A 25,629-nucleotide genomic window follows, 5' to 3' on the forward strand; every position below is an offset into this window, starting at 1 on the left:
TTTTTTTTTTTAACAAAATGAACAAGCAGTTAATTTGTTGGAATTATATTAATTATTTAATTTTCAATATCCAAGAACAGAAGAGATTATTTCAATGTCCTCATTAGCTGAAGTTCCACAAGCATTTAAAAATCTTTATTGGCCTCTGCTGTTTCATATTGTGTTTCTGTTAGCATTAATTATATTGCTAAATGTCCATAGGGGAAAATCGTATGTCTTTTTCCCCCAACACAGTAAGGTCAGAGGTCAGACTCATCCACAGAACAAGCGTCTGGAGCTGGGACTGACTCAGTCTTTTGCTCAATGACACTTCCGCACGGTAGATGCTTGCAAAAATGGCTGCTTGAACTCAGGTCATCCGGTTTAATGACAGTCACTATAGCGGAGGTTGAAGTGCCCTCATAAGGACTCCTCCAATGCAGTGATGAAGCCAACAAACAAACTTCGGGGTCACTGCACAACTTAAAAATGACGCCTCTCTATCTCTCTTTCTTTCTTTCTGTCTTTCTTCTCTCTTTCGCTCCAAGTGTTGCCAATTTGTCTGAGCCGCATCCGCTAATCCGTGTGCATTTACGCATTGGTCATTGCGCCTCCGGTTGACTTGGCTGGCTTGATAGATGATGGCGTCCAGGCAGGAGACTGACTGACTGTACAAGCTCACAGCTTGTGTTGGGTGGTAACTCCTTGCTTTGTAACAGGATGCAATGCAAGTAACGAGTGGGGAAAAGAATGTCCACGAAAAAAACAAGATATTCATTTTATTATTTTCCATTATTAATAAAATAGTCGAAATGATAGCACAGCCTCATTATACATTGAGCATTTGTATGAAATACGGATCGAAATAAATTTAAATTATTAAAATCTCGTAATTGTGTCAGATTTTTTTCTTCTTTTTTTGCTTATATGCAGAAAATAATTTAGCAGCAGCAGTGTCACTTATATAGGCCTGCTATGAAACGTATAGACTACAGTAAATTGCTTTTAAGTCATGGGTAACATATTAGTTTCTGAGCACATGCTACCGCCTCTGACGCTTCTAACATGAATGTCGAGATGTCAATCTGTTGCCATAGAACTCCCTTCTCGGTACTTTCCGTGTTGGGATGGCCCACTGAGTGTCAGAGGAAATAGGAAAGGAGAGGGGGTATGTGGGGTCTGGGGGGCATGGATGGATGATGGGGTGGGAAGGTGGAGGGGTGACAGTCCCCAGGAGAGAGGGAGAGTAGGGGCTCCTGGAATGGACCTCTCGGACCACTAAATTGACATGTTCAAGCTCCTGGGTTGTCATGAAGAAAGCACTCTAACAAGCCATGTGACAACATACAGTTGAGCAGTCTTACTTTCATGAGGCCATTAAACAGCAGGCCTTCTGCTCGATTTCAAATTATATTCTCATTGCTAGAATTTATTTTAACTTACACGTTTTATTGTACTGTTTTATGCGTACAATCGTATTTATATTATTACGTTATTATTGTTGTTGTTATTGTTATTATTATATTATTCCCCGAAATTTAGCTTTCATGAATATCATAATAGATTAATGGAAGATTTTATCAATGCTGCATATTTAATTTATTTTGTCACCTATTGATACAGTACTTCCCAATATTTTATTATGCAAATTGGAGTTAAATTACTAATTGAGAGTCACTCCAGTGATTTCGATCAGCATCTTTGATGCTGTCAAATAATGTCCTTTTACTTGACACAGGTGCTATTGTTCCCAAGCACGGCAGCAGGTCTATGAGAGTATGTGGATCTGAGCGATAATCAATAGAATTTGGCGTTGAGCGGGGCTGGAGGCGGGTGGATGTGTGGATGTGTGGATTGTGTTTTGGGGCAACGCGAGGAGGCCGGTTTGGGGGCTTTTTATTCCTCTGTCCATATATGGAGGACACTCACTTGACGCGTGTCTATTAAAGAGGGATCAACAAAGAAAAAGATCGGAGGACCAAAGGGCCAAGTGGGAGGAGGGCAGCAGCGCGAGGTGAGGCTGAATGGAAACTGTGTGTGCGTGTGTGTGCGTGTAGTGTGAGAGAGACGCACACGGGGAGGGTATAGTGTGTTTCTGAGAGTGTGCGTGCACTTGTATAGTCTAGATTTCCTCACGCGAGCGGCCGAAATGCGGGCGACGACGTCTGCCAAGTCACCCATCTCCGCCTCTCCTGTTTCTGTTCTTCTTCTCCTCCTCCTCCTTCTTTGCTTGCCACAACAGTTGTTCTTCTTCGGGAGCAATATCACGGCAGCAACCTGCCCCGCCTGCTTCTGGGTAAAGACTTTACAGTCAGGGGCCATCGATTGCTCTTATCAAATAAACAGAGTGGCACCGGCGGCTGCACGGACCCACCACCCCTGCACCTCCACCCCACCCTCCGTCTCCTGTCTCCTAATCTCACCCCCCCCCCAATTCCACCCCACCTCTACCCTGCTCGAGAGCCCTAGCAGCTGTGGTCCCATGTAAATTGTACATGATTGGCACCTCCTTATTTTAACCCCCCCCAACCCTCCGCCTGTCCCCATTCCCCTGTTTCTTACCCCTCTTTATATCATGTTGCATATTAATGCACATAGTTTATGCAATATCTCATCTGACAGGGCACACCGGCTATCATGTCCATGCCTTTATCGGGGAGTTTGCATACCTGATTATAGTGCCTAAAGTGCTTGATTGTTGTGATGTGAAGCTGAAATTTGATATTTGGTGTGGAGACGGGGGTAGCGGGGTGGGGGTGCTGAAACGCTTTCCCTTGACCCTTGAAATACAACGTAATCCCGCGTGACCCCGTTTGATTAGAGCATTTTTCTGTCTAATTGTTGTCATCAGGACTTGCACCATCACTGTGCATCTGGAAGCACTTTGACATCTAAGTCAGTGGCTCTCAAAAGCGGGATTCAAGAATTATCAAAGGTCCGCGAGCCCCCCCCCCCGCACCCCCCCCCCCCCCCCCCCCACCCCACCCCGGCAAAATTAAGAATTGTTTAATTTCACTGCGCTTTCATTAAACTGAAATTATTTCAATTAGAAAACATGTGTCTCAACAAAGGTTTCACTTGTAGCATGAGCGCCACACATACAGCAGGTTTACAATGCAATTCTAAATCAATAACAACGCGAAAAAACATATTGGGAGTCCCAGGGATAGAATCCAATTAAATGGGGACCCTTGGCTTAAGGTGTGTCCATATGGGGGTCCTTGACATGAAAATGTTGGAGAAGCCCTGATCTAAGTGACTGAGGCAAAGGGCTGCATTGACAGTCTTTGTTTCTTTTTTCTCTTCTCTGCTTTTTTTCCTCTCACTCTCTCTCTCTCTCCCCCCCCCCCCCCCCCCTCTCTCTCTCTCTTTAAAAGGGAGCGGAAGAGTGGGCTGATACCGGTCTCATGTTGCGTATGGATTTTCGTTTATATAATCGATTGAAATGTCCCAATACATTGATTTCGGGTTCAGTGTTTTACAAACAAGCGTTTATGGGTCTCGATTTTATGTTAGGGATGATTCCAGTGTGACACCGATGCGCAAAGAAGCCGGAGTTGTTGATTTTTAAATACATTATAAATATACATACAAATAAATATCTATTGTTTCATGTATTAAAAAAATATAAAAACTGCCTCGGGATGGGGGAAGGCAAAGAAGAAGGGAAACAGGGTGAAAAAGATACAATATTGTGCTCTCTCTCTTTAATCAAATAAAGTGGTGTAAAAACACACACACACAAAAGCATTTCCTTCCCTCTGAATTTCTCCTTGAATTATATGCCATCACTAGTGTGTGTGATTGCGGAATATTAAATTAAAGTGGGATAAGTCCGCACCGAGGCGGGCTGCGTCCAATCCGCAACTCATTTCCCCTGTTGTAGCACCGCATCACTGCGCTCCTCTCTTTTCAATGACAATGTGCCAAATCTGGGCATTTTGAAAACACTTTCCATATGCTATTATCGGATCGCTACTGAGCAAGAGAAAGACAGAAAAGAAGAAAAACGGAATGTTTTATACCAAAGGTACCGAGAGTCTACATTTTTATTTATCATCTCTTTCAATGGCTTATTATACTTTATGCTTTTTGGGGAATTTAAAAGAGGTAAGAGGAGGACAATTTGAAGTTTTTATAACGATTGCATATTTATGGACCGCTGTTGGATGGCTTTAGGGCTGAGTGTGAAAACGTCGAGAGAGTTTATGTCGAGCAAATATGGGCAAAAATTTAATTTTGTTTCACTGGTTTTTCAACGTTTTCCTCTTTTATTGCTAAAAACACCATTGTTTTTGCTCACTTTTCTTTGGAGTGTTTGTCAGCAAATAAGTACGTGGAACATTTTTCTTAGACATTAATTTCGTTGAAATCACAGACACAAATATGTCGTTTTGGTTTATTTGCAATTACTTGATTTTGCAAGTCTGCGCCTTAATTTAACACAGATGACAACTTGCAAGGGACTTTACATTTCTACGATTATGTGTCCATTATGTCCTTTATCGTGGTAAAAAAATACAGTTGTTGTTGATTTTGTCGTTATTATTATGTTTTTGAAATAATTATTTAAGTCCATTTTTTATGGTTTAATTATTCGGAAGTGAGTGGCAACGTCTTGTGTTGGTGTCATGCGTTGAAAGAGTTACACTTAACTTCTTGTTGACTGTTTTATGGGCCTGTGTAAAGCTTGTTTGTGCATGTGTTTGCTGGACGACAGTTGGCCAGTGGGTCACTGTGGGTCAGAGCTGTGGGCTTTTGCGTGTTTTTGTGTGTCCTGAGGAGGCAGAGGGGTCAGCCATGCAGCCCCATGAGGGCGCCGACGCATAGGACAAGCAAGGTAGTAGGCTAGTCTGTATGCACATCCTGCAAACACTGACCAGGTGACCGTTTGTAGTAAACATCAGAACATAATTGAATAAATTATTATTATTTGTTTAAATTATAACATAATCTAACGTCACATAAATTCAGATTTTCAGTTTGATTTCCGAGAATATATCGATGGACCAACAATGGTTCCCTCCCATGACATCTCTCAGTGTGCTAAGGTAAAATCTCCAGACGATTCAAAGTTATTGATCCACTGAAGAGGCATCAAATCACTATGGGTCCAATGCTACCATTCATAGCATTATAAAATAAAACTAAATGTCTTTAATTACAAAACAATTCAAAGATTTTAATTTCAGTCGACCTGGTCTATGTTTCTAGCGATGCCACTTCGACATTTATTTGCTTTACACAACACAAATACTCGCACACTCGCGCACACACGCAGACACACACAAGCAGTCACACACAGACACCAGACCGGAGTTTAGAGATAAACATCTATAATTAACTGAGGATGCTACTGATATGGAAATGGGGCGAAATATTAGTTAACGCGGTCTATTGTCAAGCGGTCCTCCGGAGAAAGAGCATCGTCTGCAGGGAGAGTGGGAGGGTGGAGACCGGGGGATTTACAACACGCAGGAGGTTAAGATAAGCTAAGATAAGCGGTAGCCTATAACAGTTCTTTAAATCCGCTTTGTACTTTCTCTTTTTCTCATTGAAAACAAATAAAATAGCAAACGCAACTCCGCTGAAAATGTCAGCAGCGCGCACAAATTTAACCACAGAAAGAGGGTAATGGGTATCCTTTCACAGAAATGGAGGTAGACTCGTATAAAACAAGGAGAATCACGTTGGTTTATGTGTACAAAGGTGCTCCGTTTAGGTGTCTAAAGTCGCAAATGAGAAATAGGTCCACTCCAACGCAGCTTTGAGAAGCTCGACGCACGGCCCCGGTGGACTTTTTTGCGCGTCCGCTGCAGCAGCGGGTTGACTCGACTCTCCAAGCCGTCTGTGAGCGACGCCTCCCAAGGCTGACAGGCTAGAAAACCCCCCTGGAGGACGGGGAGGCAGCTGCAGCAGTAGCGGCAGCAGCAGGAGCCTTGGATCCGGGTGAAAAGTGACGCCTCTGTTCCTCACCTCGACCCACCCACCCCCTTTGTCAGTAACCTCTATAAACTCAGAATAAACAGCCGTGGGTCGGGTCGGACTCGGATCTCTTGGCTTCTTAAGGATCCAGTTGGTGTGGGTGCAGTCCAGTCAATGTGGCTGTAAAGTAGACCTAGTAGTTCACTTGCCAGCAGCAGCCTTATCATCACATCCCAAGCCCCGGCTCATGCAGTTCAATTCACCCCCAGCTTCGATTTTTCCCATGAAGGCGAACACGATCTCTTGATTTTCTCCCCGATTGAGAATGTGTACAGTCTTCTTCTTGCCCAAAAGCCACTATTAAGAAACCAGGGGGGAAACACACAGTAAACGGTTTGCATTGAAAGGATATAGGGCCAACAGAGCGATGCACTTTGTAAGGACACTAAATGTAAACGCCAGTGAATGGAGCTTTCAATAGAGAGGGGGATTTTTGTGTGACCCTGTATTGGATTTTGCAGTTTGGCTCTATTGAACCCACACGGGGCCTCAGCGGTCCCGAAAGGGCAGTGATGACTGTACAATATGTGCTGGATTACTGCGATGCATTGTGGCTTTGATTTTTTTTTTTTTCTTAAGCTTGTACGTTTAAATGTGACATATATGCAACAGATCGAATACAGTATCCTCAAAAAAAATGGACGATATTATTAGAGAATAGAATACAAAGCCCAAACTTCGCACCCATGTGTAGCGTAAATGACTCACGTGTGTGAATGCGTTTAGTGCATAGATTATGTTACCTATTCTACTCTATGTGTAGGCCCGTTTTGATGCGCGACAGTACGTTTGTGTGGTTTTGATTCCCTCCCTAAGGATTTTCTTTTTCAGTCAGGCATATTACTGATAAAAACGAGTTATTCCACAAAGTCTAACTCTTTCATTCATTTTAATAATTTGTTCCAAACCTCATGGAAAGTCACTGTTCTTTTATATTCTCGGAACATTTCTCCGAATACGCAGACTTCATCCTGCGGTGTCATAATCAATACAATCAATGTAATCCACAAATGAGCATCGCGGACAGAACAGGATACTAATTTTGTATTTGTTAAATCAAGAATACAGGAAACCTGTGTTGCGCTTCAGCACAGAAATATCCATGTGCAAAACTTGCCTTTACAGACAAAGATGACTTCTAAGTACTTGTAAGTAATTCTGAGTCCAGCCTGTTTGGTGTGCAGGAAGCGGTTGTCCATTGTTCTACATGAGATTTGGCCCTTGGAGAGAAACCATACAAAAGGATTTTTTTGTTCTGCGCGCATAGACCTATGCGGCCGCCAGGGCTCCGTGTGCGCGTCATTTGCAATGTTGATCAACTCACTAATTACACTTCTCTTCTCTCTCTCCCTCCCTCTCCGTTTCTCTTTTGCTCCCTCCCTCTCTCTCTCTCTCTCTCTCTCTCTCTCTCTCTCTCTCTCTCTCTCATTCGCCCTCTCTCTCCCTCTGTCTCTCTACCCATTCCCAGAGTGCATATCGGGAAATAGACACACAAAGACATGCGCACTCAACTTAATCAGCCATTTTTTTAAACAGGGCTAAAACGATAATAATTAGCAGAATAAAGACATATCGGATTTTCATTTCCTTTCCTCCGTTTCCCGACCCCCGTCCACAAGAGAAACTGCGAGGCAGCCCGTCGACACGTCGTTTCACCGCCACCGGAACCAAAATAAGGGATAGCTCTCCAAACGCTTGACATTTGTGGTTTTACCCCCTTTTCCCAATATAAAGTTGGAGGATTATTGTAATTTTCCCTTGTTTTTCCACCTTTTGATTGTCCAATTACGCAAGCCGCTGGATGTGACTGTTTTAAAAACCCGAGTGCAAAGAGAGAAGCGGAGGTGACGGCTTTGGAGGGGGAAGAAAGTAAGTTTTTTTTTTTTTCCTTTCCACCTCTCCCTTTAACTTTTATTGAGTAGTTTCGGGTGTGTGTTAAATTTAGGGGTCGGGTATCGATTATCTATCTCGCTGGTGGATCTTTGACATCGGGGCTGTTCGGATAACAGGTGTTGTGTGTTTTTAGTCCAGAATAAAGGCGGATATCGTGATGTTAGTGCAACTCCTGCCGCTTTGACCATACAACGAGCGGCTGACAGGGTCGGAGGCGTTCTCACGCATGTGTCCGTGGTATTACAGTAGCATATCACGTCCATTCCTGCCTTTTGCAAAGTTTATACCATTGTTACGGAGACTGTGTGGCGGACAGATGCATTGAATACTCCACGTTAGCTATAACGAGACGAGCGTTTCTTCCCGTTTGTGGCTTTGCAGTGCGGATGTGGTATTGCCTTTCCAGGAGTGCGATCCCCCGGACATGTCCGCTTTGAGCTTGTTTCCAGTCGAGGACTCCGGCTTGATGTCCCCCCCCCCCCTCCTCCTCCCCACTCCCGACTCCTTATTTCTGTCCCCAACCATCAGCTATTTCATTTGATGAGATAATGCGGATGCACCGCTGCGCTCAGCGCCAGTTTTTGAGCACATTCACCTTCCAGGCATTCACGGCCGAAGTGACGATCCGTCTCCCGACACGATCCCCTTTCGTGTGCATAAGTGTATATAGTCAATAGTCGAAGTAATGCATTTCATTTCATGACCGTTTCAAAAGAAGTACGTTCGCCGATCAGTCCGCACATCTTTACCTGCTGCGCTCAAAAAGAAGTCTCACTTTACCGAGGCGTGGGTGGCTGCGTCGCCCAGGAGGGAGACCGATCGTTGGGCTGCTGATAGCACGGCGAGTCCCTTTAGAGCCAGCCACCTCCTGTTTTTCTTTAGCACCGGCATGTGACACATACGAATGTATCGAAAACTCATACGCTATTGTTGTTTTTTTGATAGTAACACATTTTAATTTTCCGCCTTTCATCCGTAGTCTATAAATTCCATTTTCCTCGGTCCCCATTCGCGTCGGTGGGTTTATCATTTCCTTAAATATATTCTCTCTTTAATTTCCAGAGACGCGGGTTACAACATCTTCTTTAAGTTGTCGATTGGTGTTTGTATCAATTTAGTGGAACAAAAAGAGCGCAGAGGTAGGAGTTGTCAGGTATTTTTGCGCCCTGATGGCAGTTTTTTTTTTAGGTAGGTAGACTGCGACGCGACAGTGACAGGGGGGGACATCGATCGCACAGGAGGAAAAAAACAAAACATCAGGGCCAAGGGGCCAGTCAGTCTCCAACCCGGGTATGTAACGGTGTAGTGAGTGTGTGTGCGTGGAGAGACTGAATACGCTCCAAATGAACGGTGTACATGGTAGACGACCTTTTTACAGGACGGTGTATTTATACACGGCTTTTCTGGCTTTTTGATATGGATGTCAGAGCGTATTTATCCCCGAAAAGAGAGGATTTCAAAGCAGTTTTTCCTAAATGTGTTATTCTTTATATTTGTTTGGATTATTGAATGCGTACAGGGTTTTATACACAGACTGTAAGCCTACTTTTTAATCAAAATACGGGGTTTTCTGTAGACTCTCCAACCGCACATACGGACCGTTATCACTGCGTTAACAATGAGAATGAATCAATTGTATTATCATTGTTATTATTATTATTTGTTTACTGTTATTACTGTATGTGGAGACGTTAGCTGATATTTAAAAACTAAATCCAATAATAACATTTCTGATTTCCATCAATTCATTGTGGTTAAAATCTGATACATTTTACAGATTGCTAAAATATGAACAAAGGTGTTTTTTTTGGGGGGGGGGGGGGGGACTGGGTGGATCTTCTTTTTAATCAGATTTAATTGTATCTGCATAAAATCCCTGAATTCATTACAAAAATGCAGCCTAGGCCTTATGATAAAAAAAATCAAAAAGTGAAATTATGAGAGGTGATGATCCTGTCTAATTGCAGCGAATTTCATCAGTTAATGACGGTATTGTCTCACTCTATAATAACACAATTTCTATGTTATTTTTCTTGTCTTGCAAATGAGAGAATTTCTGAGCTTTATGTTTGCATAAGCCCAGGCCCCTTGTTTTTGTTTTTCTGTGTGTGGTGTCTCAGTGCTATCAAAGGCTGGGTGTGTATATCTCTGCATGTTAGTTAAGCAGCTTGTAACGTTCATTTTACCCGTAGCAGTAGAGGGGAAGGATACAAAAACATATAGTGTGAAAGATGGGCTGACAGCCCTGGGAGGACAATAGCTGTTGGCTTGGAAATGCTCCTTGATTATTAAAAGCTAATGCATTTTCAGCATTGCAGCCTTCATTAAGGGTGCAGATAGAGGGGGGTGGAGGGATGAGAGGTTACTGGGAGGAGGAGAGGATGGGAGAGGGGGAGAGAGAGGGAGACAGGGGCTGAGTCTGTCCTATAACTCCTGGGCCCAAGACACATGCAGCAAGAAGATTGGCTCGGGCCTCTCCTAGGGGTCGACAATGTGTCATTTCCACCCGGCTAGATTGCCCTCTGCCTATCTGATATTAATGTGCAAATCAATATTTCAGGGATTAAATTTCCCTTCTTCATTTTTTATGGTTTCTACCTCAATAAGTCTCCCGTCTAATAGAGGAGGCTGGATGATTTAGAAGCCTTTGCTGCAGAAAGGGAGAGGGAGAGAGAAAGAAAGAAATAGAGAGGAGCTTTGCAACAAGGCTATCGCTGCATTTTAATGTTCGTCTTCGTGGATCCCCCATAGGCCCTTAGTAAGGAGGGCTATATCGCTGCTTTACAGTGTAAAGACAGCCAATTTGGCTAAAAGGGCAGAAAGGGAAAATATGAGTCCGGTTGAATACTTAAGACGCTGTGGTAATCCGAGTAGCAGGTATTAGCGAAGGGGAGCTCCCCCCCCCTCAAACAAGCACACACACACACAGAGTTACATCCAAACCTGCATTACCAGCCGTCACGCTTCAGCGAACAGTATAGCTTACCACAAGCTGGACTGCTATAACAATATGTTTTTTTGCTTCTTCTCTTTCTCCTCCACTTTTTGCCTTTTTTGCATAGAAGCCCATCGACAGAGATTTACTCCCCTGCGTAATAACATCTGGCGTATGTGTGCGATAGAAATGAATCACTCTGGCACAATGACCTGTGTATGATTATTAGGGAAGGGAGGAGCGTATTACCATAGTCATAATACTGCATCTCATTGATAGTCAACTAAATGAGCTTGGACCCTCTGACTCCCCATAGACATTCATTAAGGGACAGCGCACACAGAGGCGTCTGTCTGCCAATAGGTGTGTGTCTGTGTATGTGTGTTTATTTAATCCTCCTTCCTGTACCATCTGGTGCGTGTGTGTATACATGTATACGTGCGTGTCCAGCAGCAGCATAGTGTGAATTTCCTCCCACTCAGCCCCCAATCCCCCCCCCCCCCCCCCCATTCAGCCTTTTGCAGCAGAGTAGAGTAGACTGTTTTAACATACCCTTGATAGGGAGAGTGTCAGCGAGTGAAAACACGAAAAGAGAGGGAGAAAGAGACAGAGGAAGAGGCACAAAAGAGCTCTAATTGTAGCACGACCGCTTGGCTTCCTCCCTGATTCACGGCCATTACGATGTGAAAAGCACAACCGCCTGTCCTCCATTATCAAAACTGCAGGCCTACACACACTTTCACATCCATACACGCATACTGGGGCGAATCATTTTTGTCTCTTATCTATGGCTCAAATAACTGCTATCATTCTGGTCACCGGCTTTGAGGAGATTCAATATTGAACGTATCCAGCGTTCTCCTCTTGGTGGTTGAATTTACAAAGTAAAAATAAATTCTTAATTCTAAGGCTTCCACGCTGGATCATCATTTTTTGACTCTGATGGGCCAAGTTTTTTTCAGATCCTCTCTTTCACACTTCTTCCTTATGTTTATAATGGATAGTGTTTTATGCAACATGTATTATGCAACTGTTCAAAGCATGTAGTTTTTGATGCAAAGAGCTATCTAACAGCTGAATATTTTAGATGGATCAAGGTGGGATATTCTCTTTCTGGTTATGTAGTGTGTGTGTGTGTGTGTGAGTGTGTGTGTGTGTGTGTGTGTGTTTGTGTGAGGGGTGACGGTCTGCAGTAGTAGTGTCAAGGTCTCCTGGCTCAGCGAGGCCTGTAGGGGGAGAAGCTAAGAAGTCCGCAACAGCTCAGCATTATGTCTCAGAGAGGGGGGGCTTCCTTTGTCAGCCCTGGGGCACCACCGCTAACACACACTTTCTCTCTATCACACACACTGAGCGAGAGGCGGAGGAGGGTTAAAGACTTGGAACGAGATCAAGCCCCTTCGTAGCTCCCAGGGAGGGTACTTGTGAATATTCGAGTTTTAGTGTAATTAGCACTTAATTATATTAACATATGCAAATTGTCAGGCGGAGAGCTTGTACCGCCGGTGGGTAACGGCTGTGATACAAGTGACTCTATTGTACCACCACGGCAGAAAAAAGAATAATGGGTGTGTGTAAGGCAACCAGCCAGCAGCCAGCCCCCCGTGCTAGCACATAACCAGCTATATAGCTCATTTAAATCTCTGGCTGGCCGCTTTGCCAAATTTCATTAGTCGCCATGACGACCTGGCTAATTGTGCTGACTAATGTCCCCTGATCTGTCGTCAGTCAGGATGGGGGTGCATCCTCCCCCCCCCCCAAAAAAAAAAACATGAGAGGGGTAGAGGGAGCGAGAGAGGCCCGACTGTCCAGATTAGACCAGCACACAATGACTCCTATTTACACACGTTCCGCTTGTACGATCATTTGCATATTCAAAAATACTCTGCCATCTTTCCTTGTCGGCTCAGTGTCTGTGTGTGTGCATGTGCACTCGTGCATTGGCCAGGCTGTGCGCATGTGGCAGCAATGTGTCGGACTGGACGACAACAGTTCAGCTGTGTGTCGTGTGTGTCACATGTGTAACACACACTGCCGTCTGTGAAGCGAGACGGGGAGTGTGAGACTGGTATGGCCCTGTGTAGCGACATAGCTGAATTTGTTTTTGATTATTGTACAAGACTGATATTCTGGCAAAGAACAGCTTGGGCCTAAATAGCAGGGACAAGGAGTTCTTCCTTTGAAACTTTCAGCCCTGCTTTTCATTCCATCCAAATATCTAATTACAACACATCTTTATAGCTACCCCCAACCAAGCAGCAGGACGTTCTTTTTTCAGGGGGAGGGTGGACAAACATTTAATTTTCTGTGCTTCCCGCTAGCCAAAGGTGGATAGAGATTGGGCCTAGTTGGTGCTACTAGTACTCGCATGCTAATCCTGTTTTTTGACAGGAATGTAAACTGATATAATTGCTTTTCAGAGGCAGGAACGGCGGTTTATACAAGTGTGAAAGCACGGGAAAGGGGATTAGCATTATTTTGCATAATGCTGGGCAGGCGCTGAATGGGGCATTGAACGCTTGACTGGGTGACAGAGATGAAAGAGAGATGAAATGCTCTACCCCTCTTCTCTCTCTCTCCCTCCCTCTCTCCCCTCCGGTCCCTCTCTCTCTGGCCGCTGTTGCCGGTAGAGGACTGTGTTTCCTGGAGAGGACACCGGAAACACCAGGCTGGTGTTTTTGGCTGTTGGGATGCCAGCAGATGGAAGCTGTCATCTGAGCCAATATTAATGATAATAGAGTAACTGTGGTAAACTTCTGGCTTCTTAAGCCTCCATGTATATACTGAACTGCATCCCTAAAGCACTGGAGTGTGCAATTATGTAGTGGATGGATGTGGCTCAGGTAGCATTTACATGGAAGGAAGGGAGCGGCTTTCGCGGATCAAATCAAACTACACCGTTCTTACATTTTCCTTTATTGAGATGTTTACTAAGGATTTGGTCGGATATCGTCTGGTTAGAGGGAGCTGTGGAATTGCAAGGCAGGTGCGTTTCATTTGAATGTCTGTGTGTGTGTGAGCTCCGCTGGTAGTGGTAGGTGGGGGCATAAGGGTGGTGACACAGCTTAAAATTGCCACCGTGACTTCCATATGACCCGACTCGACTTTGTGAGTAATTCATGATCAACCGTCATCATTGCTATTGCATCTGGCGTATGGAAATGATCCAGGGTCGAGGGAGGGGCGCGGGGTTGGGTAGTGGAGAACATGAACGCCACAAAAGCCGGTGTGGCCTGTTTTTGTTGTCTCTCATTGGACAGGATCCTCTTTCTTTGACCTTTTGCACGCCTTCCCTCGCCTTTCATATGTTAATGCTCGCCAGACCCGAGGAGGAAACGTGCTGGAGCTGAGTGGAGGAGGACAAAGACTCCCTCTCTCTTTCTCTGCCTCCTTTCCACGCTATATCTCCTCTTTTCTTGCCTCTTCCCCTCTCAACAACTTGACAGACTTTGACATGAAAGGAAGTGAGTGCTTAGCGGATGGGAATGGTGGGGATGGCGTTCTCGCTGTGACCTGCACCACCTGTGAGGATCAAGTGCGCTGCAGCGATACTCGGTTGTGTGTATGTGGAGTGTTATTTTGAGTGGCCCTTGTAGTGTGTATTGCAGATCGGTAATCGTTTGAGCCGTGCCACCGGTAATGTTATAGCTCAGCTGGTTGAGGAGTGATGTGTTGCTTTTCGAGAGAATCGAGTCGAGTTGTCATGCAGGGTCTGTATTTCTCCCTGTCTCTCTCCGCTCCTCCGACTCGATGTTCTTACAACCGGTAAAGTACTGTCTCTGGCGGGGTAAAAGGATACTAATATAGTTACTACAACCCTCCCCTAACATAATACTCCAGTGCACCACTGTTGAGCATGACGTGGTTTCGGGGCTCTTCTGGCTCTGTTATGGGAAGGGGGCATGTTATCTGTAGGAAATGTAATTTTTGTCCTCATTGAAATCGTTCATTATTGAGGGCCGTTATCTAAATGTTTTTGTTGCTGTTGGTCCTGCGCCAGTCAGGATTGCGTTACTCTCTCTCTCTCATGTCTCTATGTATGTCTCTCTCTCATCTCGCCAGGCCTTCATCAGTCTCTTAAGGGAAAAATAGAAAGAGGGGAATTTTTCTCTTCCCTCCGTGCTCCGTCCTGTTCTCAGGCTCTACTGCCTATTTTACATCAGCCATCTCATACAGGATATTAGCCATGGAAAAACATGGGTCTGGGTGTTTCATTTAGAATAATATGTTTATTCTTTTCATTTCAAAGTAGAAAGGGTGGGGTGGGGAAGAACAATTGGGGCCGTGTGTTGGAAGACTTTCTGTTTGATCTGAGGTCCTGTGGGCCCTGGGGGTGGCTAGGATTCTCAGGTTTAGGTCAAATAAAATAGGCTGCTGACAAAATGAGGCCTCTCTCTTTCTCTCGTATTGTCTCCGGGATTTGCTTTCTCTGTGGATGACTGTTGTCTCTGTCTCATGTTCTCTGTTGCTTTCTGTCTTGTCTTTCATTTGCATCTCTGGATGTTCTTTTTTTTCTGTGGCATGTCCGTCAGGTAAAGAGGGGAGTTGATCGCAAACAGGGATCGGGCTATCCTCACTGATATTCCTTTTACGTTATTGTCCGTGCAATATGTAACTATACTTATTTTATTGATGGACATCAGTGTAGACTTAAAGCTGCAGCTACATTTCAGAATGTGACATTACTTGTTCTCTATACTCGTTGATGCAGTCACTATGAAGGACACTTGCTCAGCCCTCAGGTCCATGTGAGTGCCTCAACGTCCTCATCTTACAAATTCAACAAAGCGTTCAGCAGGCTTTTGTTTTAGAAAGGTTTGTCCCTCTTGTAGCTACCAACAAAATACAATACAAAACAAAACACAGTACAAAAGGTTATATGCCACATTTCATCGATTGCTCTCAGAAGTAATTTCATTGGTTTAAAAGCTGCCAAAGTAAAAACAAAACCAGAAGAAAATATGCACATCTACCTCACCAAAAGAGAACTTAAAAAGACAAGCTCGGAGTTAACAAGAGGGAAAAAGTTGATGAATGACTAAGTTTCTCCTTGTTTTAGAAAAGATACACCACAATAGCACAAGACGTCTCATGACAAATGATACATTCTCCCTCCTCGTTGGCCAAAGACAAAGGCGGGGATTGAAGAGGCAGAGAGCCCAGTCACAAGACAAATACGCATTAATAGACCTTAAGGAAAAATGGAGCAGTAAGGAGAGAGTGATGCTGTAGATCCATGGAAATTTAAAGAAAAAAATCTTAGATAAGATGAGATGCGTGTATCAAATCACCCTTACTTTCTCTTTGGTTCAGGTATTTTATTTGTATGTGTGTCAGCATGTGCTCTTGCGCATGCATGCATGTATTTCTTACCCGCGACATGATTGGCATGTAGTATTCCTGGAGGCAATAACATGTGGATATCAAGGCCATTGGCAGGGCTCGTCAGGGAATAAGTGGCTAATTAATTATGCATGACTGGGCTTAAACAAACAGTGTAATGAGACATGAGAAGAATTTACCAAAGAATTTAGTTGCATGGAGACCTCAGTTATTCTAATAATAATAATAACAATAATAATAAAAATAACTATTATAATAATAGTATTAATATTATAGTAATATTAATAATCTCAATTATTTGACTTCATTAGCCGGATGGAAATGTATATTCAATTTACAAAAAAAATTAGATTACCTAAATTCCCACTCATATGTCCACAACAAATATGAATACTTCAGCGATACAGTATTAAAAAACTGAACCTTACTTTTTCCAATGTAGTGTCAGTTTGATCTAATACAGGCAAGCAAGCATGTGTCTCCACAACTCCCACAAAGAGACTCTTGCCAACATTATTACTCCCAAACTCTGCTTCTTTTTTTCTGACCTGGCACCAATCATGGAATAATCTTTAATTATTTGCTTTTTAAAAGGAGAAAAAAGAATAAGACTCCCTTTTTTCTGTGACAGTAAAGAAGAAGAGCAGAGCGGTTGCAGGAATGTTCTTGTATATGCAATTGTAGGTATTAACAGTGCCGGTTTTGTCAGCGGTTTCACTGATGTATCAGCTCTCTGCCCCTAGACTAAATACAGAAGGGAGTTTTTCAGTGTTTAATCCCAGTTTAGATGAGAAGATATAGCAAGGCTTTGGAGGAATTGTTAAAAAAGCAAAGTATGGCTGAAGAATGGAACTCTTCCTTAACACAATCCCCTAAACAAGTGTCAAGATGTGGTGATGGATGCTCTTGTGTTCATTTTGGCTTGTCGGAGTCACTCATCCTTATACGTTGTTGTAATGTAAAAGTAGCGGCAGAGATTTTGTTGAAAGACTAGACAGGGATTGCTTGCCCCTTCAGGTTATAAGTACAATTTTAAAAAAATACACTATATCAGTTTGAATATGCCTTCGCAGTGCCGCAAGTATAATCTGTGAGTCTGTGTGTGTTTTAGAGAGAGCAAAAGAAGAAAAAAAAATAGAAAAAGAGATATTGCTGACTCTGGTCCTCTGCTGCCTTGTCATTGACCTCCACAGTCCCATGGTTTTCACAATAAGGGCAATGCAACACATATATAAAGCTAAAAAAAGAGACAGACAGCAAAGAAAGAGACCTTCATTTAATATTGATAATTTAACAGTTAGACTCTTTTATTTTACAAGTTAGATCTCAATATGTTATTTTGTCACTTACATCTAATTGTGGCTATTTGCTGCAGCGAATGGGAAGGTAATGGGTCCATTTCATCTTGGTTCCCTCTCAGCGGGCTGTCGCTGGATTTGTGTGACACGGTGTTTATTTGATAAAAGAATATTATGGTGCTAATCTAAAACCATGCTAATTACATCTGACAGTTGTTTGTTTGTAGTGAAATCCAATTAAAATGTACACTTTTCAACTCAATTGCTCATCCCCCTTGTTCTCTGTCTTCCCTCCCATGGTAACTAAAAGAGCCTATGATGGCATAAAAAACAACTGCGCTTTTCCTGGTGGTTTCTGTGAGAAGAGGGCAAACTCGCAACAGCTGTCAGAAAAAGGGGGTTTGTTTAAAAAGCAAATGGCTTTGGTCTAAAGTTCATTTGGAGACCTCTCTAATTAAATAGAGAGCCAAAAGCTTAAGTTAATTAGTAATTCCCGGGGTCCAGAAATTAGACCTGTCACGAGTATTCGAGCTCTTGGAAAGCCGAAAGGTATGTGTGCGTTTGTGTTTAGCGTGTTTTTCCACAAATCCCTCATGCCTGCTCTCATCTCCGAACACAAGTGTGCCTAATTTTGTTTTCATCTGTGCTTTTTGTTATGCAAGGCCCACACATTTTTCCTGTTGAAATGCTCAAGACATTAATAGTCTTTTTGTGGCGTGTCAGAGAAGTGCTTCGGAGATGTTTAAGTGAGGGGCACATAGCTTGTGGCGTCAGTCAGGATACCTGCCCTATGATTATGTTTATGAAGATAATAACAGGGCTAGGGTCCCGCCGAGTAACGTCTTCAGAAAACAGTCGGCGTTTGAACTTTAAACTTTATTGTTATCCCTGGAGAAGGAACGGAAGGTTTGGTCGCCATGTCGGGAGACATTTCTGCACAGTAAGCAAGGTGTCTCTGTGTCCTAAGTGTTAAATGTAAAAGCAGATGTTCTGTTCTCTTTTCTTCTGTCCTCCTCTTGTACTTTACAGTGTAATTGGACAGATAAGCACAGGTTAAGCAAACATAAATCAGCTGACTTTAACACAGCGGAGAGACAAGATGTCCCTGCCTGTTTAGACCATAATAGAGTAATAACTAGCATTTGAGACAGCCAGCAACCACACTGCTGTGGTGTAATGCATTGACTTATATGCACTGTCCTATCACTAGCTGTACTTCTGGCATGTTTCTTGGTCACTTGATATAGATAGACATCTTTCACCAAATAGGGTAACATTTGTGACATTTTTTTTCCTTTCCTAAAAAGGAATGAATGTTAGGCAACAAGTAAACGGCGTTGCTACTTTAGTTTGTAATGCTTAATAATAGGCTCCAAAATATCAGCAGGACTTACTTGCTCTTGCGAAACTGATTTCAGTGCTGGAAAAGTACTACATGCTTTTAATTTCTGACTGCTGTGCCTGTGACAAGGCAAAGTATTTTAAGAAAATATCATGCTATTTTTGAGGCCTAGAATAAGCTACACGTACAAGTTGTTTCACAAGCGTCGCAGTTATCATAGCTTAAAAAAAGCAAAGAATCGGAGGCTCAGGGTAGTTGATACAGTATAACCAGCCGTTTACATTTGCCAGGTTGATGTGAAATGCCTGCGTCAGAGACTGCTCTCTGTGTCTGTCTGTGAGTGTGTGCTATCCTTGACTGACGTGGACAATGTTTGCCTAACCTCTTCTGCGCTGCACCACCACGGCCTTGTCAATTTAAGTGTGTGTGTGTGTGTGTGTGTGTGTGAGAGAGAGAGAGAGAGACAGAGAGAGAGTCCAGCAATGGTAGCTTTCATTTTTCATGTTCTCAGCAGTATTTTTTTTTTAAACAAACCTGCTGAGAGGCAGACTGAGAAAAAGAGAGGGGTCTGAATCAACACAAATGAGTGATATATATATATATATATTTTTTTTTTTTCCTATGGCGATATATAAATGTGTGCATCTACACACCCCAATAGAAAACACTTTTTTAGAGAGCAGATTTTTTTTTCAGGCTTTGTATTTCGCGGGATTATTAATTTCACTTGGCAAATAATCCCACCCTGCCACCCCCTTGGACTTGCTATGTTATTGCAAAGAGGAGGTGTTTGTGTGAGCATGGTCTCATGCGTTTGCCTCATCCAAAGGATAAGGCTGTGATTTATGTAACAGCTAAGCCCTTTCATATTGTGTATGTTGTACCTTACAACAGCACGATGAGCAGGCTAGATTAATATTTATTTAGCACAGGCAAATCAAGGATTAAGCAGTCATCATTTTAGCACTAATCCATGTCTCTGGTGAGATACAGAGACAAAGAGAGGCAGATTAGTAAACGCACAACTCTACAACACCACAATTAGTTGGTGACTTGCTCTCCTCAGCTGTGCAGAAAAAAAGATGGACGGTAGATGTGCAACACGTGCACAAACACACACTCAAAGTTTTGCTTAATCGTGTCTTGCTTACTTACCTACCGTTGTCACTGTTAGTCTGTCTCTCCCTGACTTATAACTTCCCCTTCTCACCATTGTCTCTCTTCAAAAGAATCCCACATTGAAATTAGCAGTGGTTTGTCTGATTCACTCATCTGACGTGAATGTGTCTCATGATCTTTCCACTGTCCGAACATACATGCACACTCACACACCCACACACACCCACACACACACAGACACAGACTGACACACATGCAAGAGCAATGAATACTTCTTTCTTAGCACCAACCACGTGGGAGAAGGATAGTTTGCTTATACTGTGTGACTCTTTGGGTGTGCGTGTGTGTGTTTGGAGTTACTTGGGAGTCTGTAAATAAAATTACATTCTTTACTAATTGAGTTAAACTGCTTTGCTGGAGATGTGGCAAAAAAAAAAAGATGAAAGCTCCCTGTGTATGTTTTTTGTTTGTATGTTGCAAGGTCCGTGTGTGTGAATTTGAATGTGTACGGTGGTAATCTAATTAGCTCTTAGCACTCTCAGGTGGTAACCAACAGGGATGCTGTGTGTGTACCACTGTTTGCTAGTTCTGTCCTCAAGCTTTTAGTGCCAAAGTAGCCTTGAAAACCGGATAATCAGGAGCTGGAGTTGCGATAGAAAAATAGGGTGTGTGTATGAGTGCATTTTTCTGTGTGTGTTGTCTGTAGGGGGCAACCCCTCACACGGGGAGCAACAACACGGAACAGCAAAGCGGCCAAAAAGAGCATTGGAGAGCTGGTGCAGTGGAGTGAGGGGTGATTTTGGGAGGGCACGGGGGGTCCGAACCAGATGTGAAGGCGATTGAGAGAAAATAAAAAGAAGAGAGATAAATAAAAAGAATGGACAGACAAGTCGTGCTGCGATAGAGAAAGACAGGGAGAAGCACAGAGAGAGAGAATGGCATCCTCAGTTCCCCTTTGCCCTCCTTCCTCTCTCTCACCCGGCCACTGAATGTTAATGGCTTTTCTGCCTCACCCCCTATACGCACACACATATACACCCCCCCCCCCACTCCAAACCCTCCCCATGGACACTGGTGCTTTGTTTGTGGCAGTGCTTCTATTCTTTCAAACTTAATTACCTTCTTGCCTTTTGTGGCGTCAGGGGCTGGAAGTTTTGCTCTGTGGCAGTGGAGGTCGTCACACATTCTTTGGCGGTGCTTTCCCTTAATCTGGGTGGTGGGGGTAAAGAGAGCGAGGGGAAGAGTCTAGAGAGTGGAGCTTCTACCAGCATGCACTTCTAAGGTGGTTGTAGTACCCCCCCTGTGCACGCGTACGCACGCGTGCACGGTCATAATAGTCAGGGCATAGGCTGCCCTTTGTTTGTGCGGTTCATTTCCAATCAACCCTAATTAACTAGAGAGTGTTTCCAGATTGCCGGCAAAAGAAAAATCCCCATTTTTTTCACTCCCCTTGGTCTTTTCTGTTTTGAGTTTGAGGAAGGGGAAGGGGAGTAAAAATAATGGAGGCATTAGCTATGTAGATTGGCTTTGCCTTTGATGCTGGAAAAAATCTTTAGCAAGGCCAGCAATTGGTGACTGCGACCCAGCAGTGTCTGACTGTTTATTTTCATGTTTCAGTTTGAGTTTAGTTTGAAATATTGCCTCTTCAAAGGCATGAGACTTGTGCATATATTTAGACTGGACTGTGTAAGCCCGAAGTCCATTTGTAAAAATGTTAAAGTCAGTCAAAGTTGTCTTTAATCCATTAAACTTTGTCTCTATGAAACTATACAAGCAGCAGATAAACATTGACATTGACCTGGGATACACATACAAAGCATTCTGAAAAAAACTGTTTAACAGAAATACATTTAACCAGGCTCTAAACTCAATAGGATGTTCTAGAGTCTTTGAGGTTGTTGCCTCTAAGCAGTGAATAGAGGACATGATAGATGTTTTCAACTCATCCTGCTTTACCTTTGGATAGGGGCTGGTGTAATCTGATCCTAAATCAGATTTTGGGACCCATCTGCGGCTTGAGTGATATGATTCTCTTGTTGCTGTGAGAGAGAAGAAAAGACAAACATGGCCCCTGGGTTCACTATTTGTTCTTACCTGGTCAACAAGTTTGTTTTTACATGCTTGACTATTTTTGTATCCTGTGACGCTCTCATCTCACATGTTGCTGATTATTTCCAAGGTCACCAAGATATATTCTTTTTCTCTAACAATGAAATATCAGGTAAGCACCCGAGGGTAGTTGGGTGTATGTTACCTGAGCAACCAATGAGACCAATTTACTTGTCATCAACCTGAGGGATAGAACCTGCATACCTACTCTTTGAAAAAAAAAAAAGGCCACTTCCGTCCTCTACATTTCCCCTCATTATCCTGGTTCCCGCTCCTCCACGAAACGTTTCCCTCCATTCTTTGCTTCCTTCTACAATCCGAGATCATTGCTGATGTAGGCGTAATTTTGATTTTTGATTTGCTAAAAGGCATTTTTTTAGCAGAGTAGATAATTTGTCGAACAAGATTCTTGTGCTAAATGGAGTGGGGCTTGCTTTAGGTGTCTGGGCCGCGCCTTGCAATAATGATAAGGTGTCTTTTGGTAATGAAGGCCTTTGCTTGCAAGGGAGACACAGGGAAGAGGACAGTGGGACAGGAAAGGGTGTAGGGGGTATCAGGGAGATCTAGTGCATCTAGGGTCTAATATTACACCTCCAGGCAACAAACAAGGGCTGCATGAAATCCGTCTGTGAGATTAAGAAGTAAAGAAGACAAAAAACACTCGGTCACGCAAAAGCCCTCCCCCTCTCATCCTTTTGCAATTTTCTCCCTCTGTCCTCCCTTTTAAGACTTTAAACAGAGAGCATTAGGCCCTACTCTGTGATTGTCTGCATGTGTTTATATGTGTTTGTGCACGCATGCATCAGCGCTCTTTGATGGCAGCCGAAGCTCCTCTCGCATTGTGAAGAAGGAGATAATTCCCCTCCTCCTTCATCCATTTCGTTTTTCATCCCTCCATTTCTGCATGGCAACAAATAAACAGGTCTAATTAGACCAGAGTAGGCCTATTCATGGCACTGACAGTGGGAGATGGATGCAGGGGCTTTCACAGTGCCCTTCGCCTTTGTCTTTGACTAACGCTTGGTGACATTTTGATAGAAGATTTGGTGTTAGACTGAGGGGCCACATGCCGAGACAGGGATGACCTTCTAGGAGACCTCAAGGAATGGACACATAGCCATAGTCTCACGCTGTCTTCTGACTTTGTTGTTTGACTTAACAAGCTTTCATGGGTCACCTTAAAGCTTAAGTCTGGATTTAATTTCATTAGTTATTGGCTGTGCTCGCATATGTATCCTAACATTTTGACAAGCAGAGAGGAAAAAAACATTTTAGACCACATCCCAAAGCACAGATCTGTCTAATTCCAGTGTTTACAGATCTTATAAATATTGGCAGCAGTATTAACAGCGCCGTCTGCCCTTGCATTAGGATATCGGACAGCTAGTGATGAAGAATTTTAACCTAAAAGATCCCTGTGTAAACAAAGATGGCAGTGTGGCGACACTGCAATTACAGGTTTGGCATTTAACAGGCTGCATCTGTGGCTAATGCGTGATAGTCAGACAGGAGGACAAAAGCAGGAGGAGACCCTGACACCACCAGAAGCTCAGTAACTCAGGTTTGCACTGTGGACATGTTGCTGTAACACTTTGTGTATTATCAGCACATTTATTACAACTGACCATGGGCCACAACAAAGGAAGTTTTGGCCTTCATGGTAGCTTTTGTAAGATACAGGATCCAACTCCTATGAAAACCGGAAGTGCTTTTAACCGAGTCAGAGAGAGGAGAAAAGTTGGATAACATGAGGAAAGAAAGTGGAGAAATCCCCCGCTTTAGACTGCCTCTGTCTCTCAGGGAGCTACTGAAAAGCAGATGGAGCAGAGAGGAGGGGAGGGGGGAGAAAAACAATGGGCCAAAGAGTCTCTTAGTCCCTTTCTCCCATCAGAACTAGCAGTGTCCAAACCAGGCATTCCTGGGCTATTATTTGCCTTTCACTGGATCTGATCTGCCACTTTAATTACCTCAGTGTATGTGTGTGTTTGTGTATGTGTGTGTTTGTATGAGCCTGTGTCTGTGTGCATGTGTGTGAAAGCAAGGGGACATGCTTAATTAAAAAACAGAGGTAGGAGTGGCTCAGGCCATATCTTTTGTTCTTCTGTTAAAAGAAGGGAACTGTTTCTGCAGTGTGGAAAAACCTATCGCTCTCTTTCAAATGAAAGTAGTGTGGTTTGTTAGCAGAGCGAAGGAAGCCAGTGGGGGAGAGAGAGAGAGAGAGAGGAAGGTTTCCTAGCTAGCAGTAACATGATCTGTCTTAAAAGAAGCAGGAGTGGGCACTACTGCGGTGAAAGGTGCGAAGCCTGGGGAATGGGGCAAAACGAAGCAAGGCAGGTATTTATTCTAGAGACAAATGTCAGGTAATCAGCTGATTACAAGTTATTATACTGATCTGTACAAGTGTCAAGATTTTGGTGTGGCTTCATTTAAAATCAGTGATAAAAAAAGAATGGACAGTTATTGTTGGCAGGCAGCACAGATGTAAACAGCTGCTAACCTGCTAGCATTAGGGGTGATATCTCAGTGCCAAGTGCTTAACACATTGGTTTATCCATAAGACATAATTCCATACTTAAAGTGTTAGGAGATGCATAATTCATAAACCTCAGTGTTTTATGTCCGAGCTACAATTCAAAGGGGTTGCTCCCCAATGATATAAGCAGTGAAATGACACCACTGACAAGTAGTAAATCCTGTCATATGTGTCGCATTAGCTCTCAAACCCACTGCTTCTGAACAGCTTTACCCTCAATCACATTAAAGACAAACCTTGGTAAGAGGCACACTGGTGGAAAACTGAAATATGTATGGTTGACTGCAGGAAAAAGCCCACTGTGTTGTTTTGGTGCAAAGGTGAGCGTAATCAAGTGTTTATATTAAAAAGCTAACTGAGCTGTAGTGTAAGTGGATGTGGCAAAACCTTTATCTTCTTTATTTCTTCCTACAGCCAAAGTCATCTTGTTTTCTTCATCTGCCAAACAGACTGCACATATATATCCAAAATTGAGACATTTGTGGTGAAACAGGCTCAGTATGTGTGTTAATACCATGCATTCTTGTGGCATGACACATATTTGGCCTGTTTCAACTCCTTGCTTGCGTGTAGAACGCAGAGGTAATTGCTGCTAATTTCTTTGCAATTACGTGAGTGTGAGTTAACCTGTAGACAGATGTGTTTGTGTTGTTTGTGTATAGGGGTGTAGAAAACCATAGTTGCTATCTTCAGGATCTGTGCCTAAAAATCCAAAAAAAAAATCTCTAAATCAAAATAAGATGTAATGTTTGTTTTGAATTTTCTTGATCTAACAGTTGATCTAACGGTTAGATTTTAGTGCATCAGGACAGACATTACAGACTGTACAAGATTTACTACATACATTTAAAAACGTTTGGCGGACAACTTTGCACTCCATTAAAATGGTTATAAAAATGTGAAAAAATGACCAATGTTTGCTGTAGAACTACTCTTTACCCTGCCTGACTGTACATACCTACCTTATGAGGCAACTATGTCATGTACATGTCACAGGTCTACCTCCGGCCTTTTGCCATATCCATGCTGAGCAGATAAGCAGTGGGATTCATTTTCTGCTCCTTGGGAATTTTTCTTTAATCTTCCAAATAGAGAG

At 43.2% G+C, this 25,629-nt stretch overlaps 1 protein-coding gene across 6 annotated transcripts in view; it reads left to right on the forward strand.

The window, feature by feature from the left end:
• The window catches only part of zfhx4 (zinc finger homeobox 4), a 93,372-nt gene that overhangs the window by 6,372 nt on the left and 61,371 nt on the right, over window positions 1-25,629 (forward strand). Inside the window, exons 1-2 of one of the 6 annotated variants that reach the window (XM_031850280.1) lie at window positions 7,402-7,833; window positions 9,046-9,147. The exons of 2 other annotated variants lie outside the window; for them this stretch is intronic. The gene's annotated coding sequence lies outside the window, so the exon portion shown is untranslated. Of the gene's footprint in view, window positions 1-3,817; window positions 4,010-7,401; window positions 9,148-25,629 lie in introns of those variants that run through there. 3 more of the 6 variants (XM_031850282.1, XM_031850279.1, XM_031850277.1) reach the window with 3 other exon arrangements.

This window comes from Anarrhichthys ocellatus, unplaced genomic scaffold (genome assembly GCF_004355925.1).
Source record: "Anarrhichthys ocellatus isolate YVR2014 unplaced genomic scaffold, GSC_Weel_1.0 scaffold10, whole genome shotgun sequence".
Taxonomy (NCBI): domain Eukaryota; kingdom Metazoa; phylum Chordata; class Actinopteri; order Perciformes; family Anarhichadidae; genus Anarrhichthys; species Anarrhichthys ocellatus.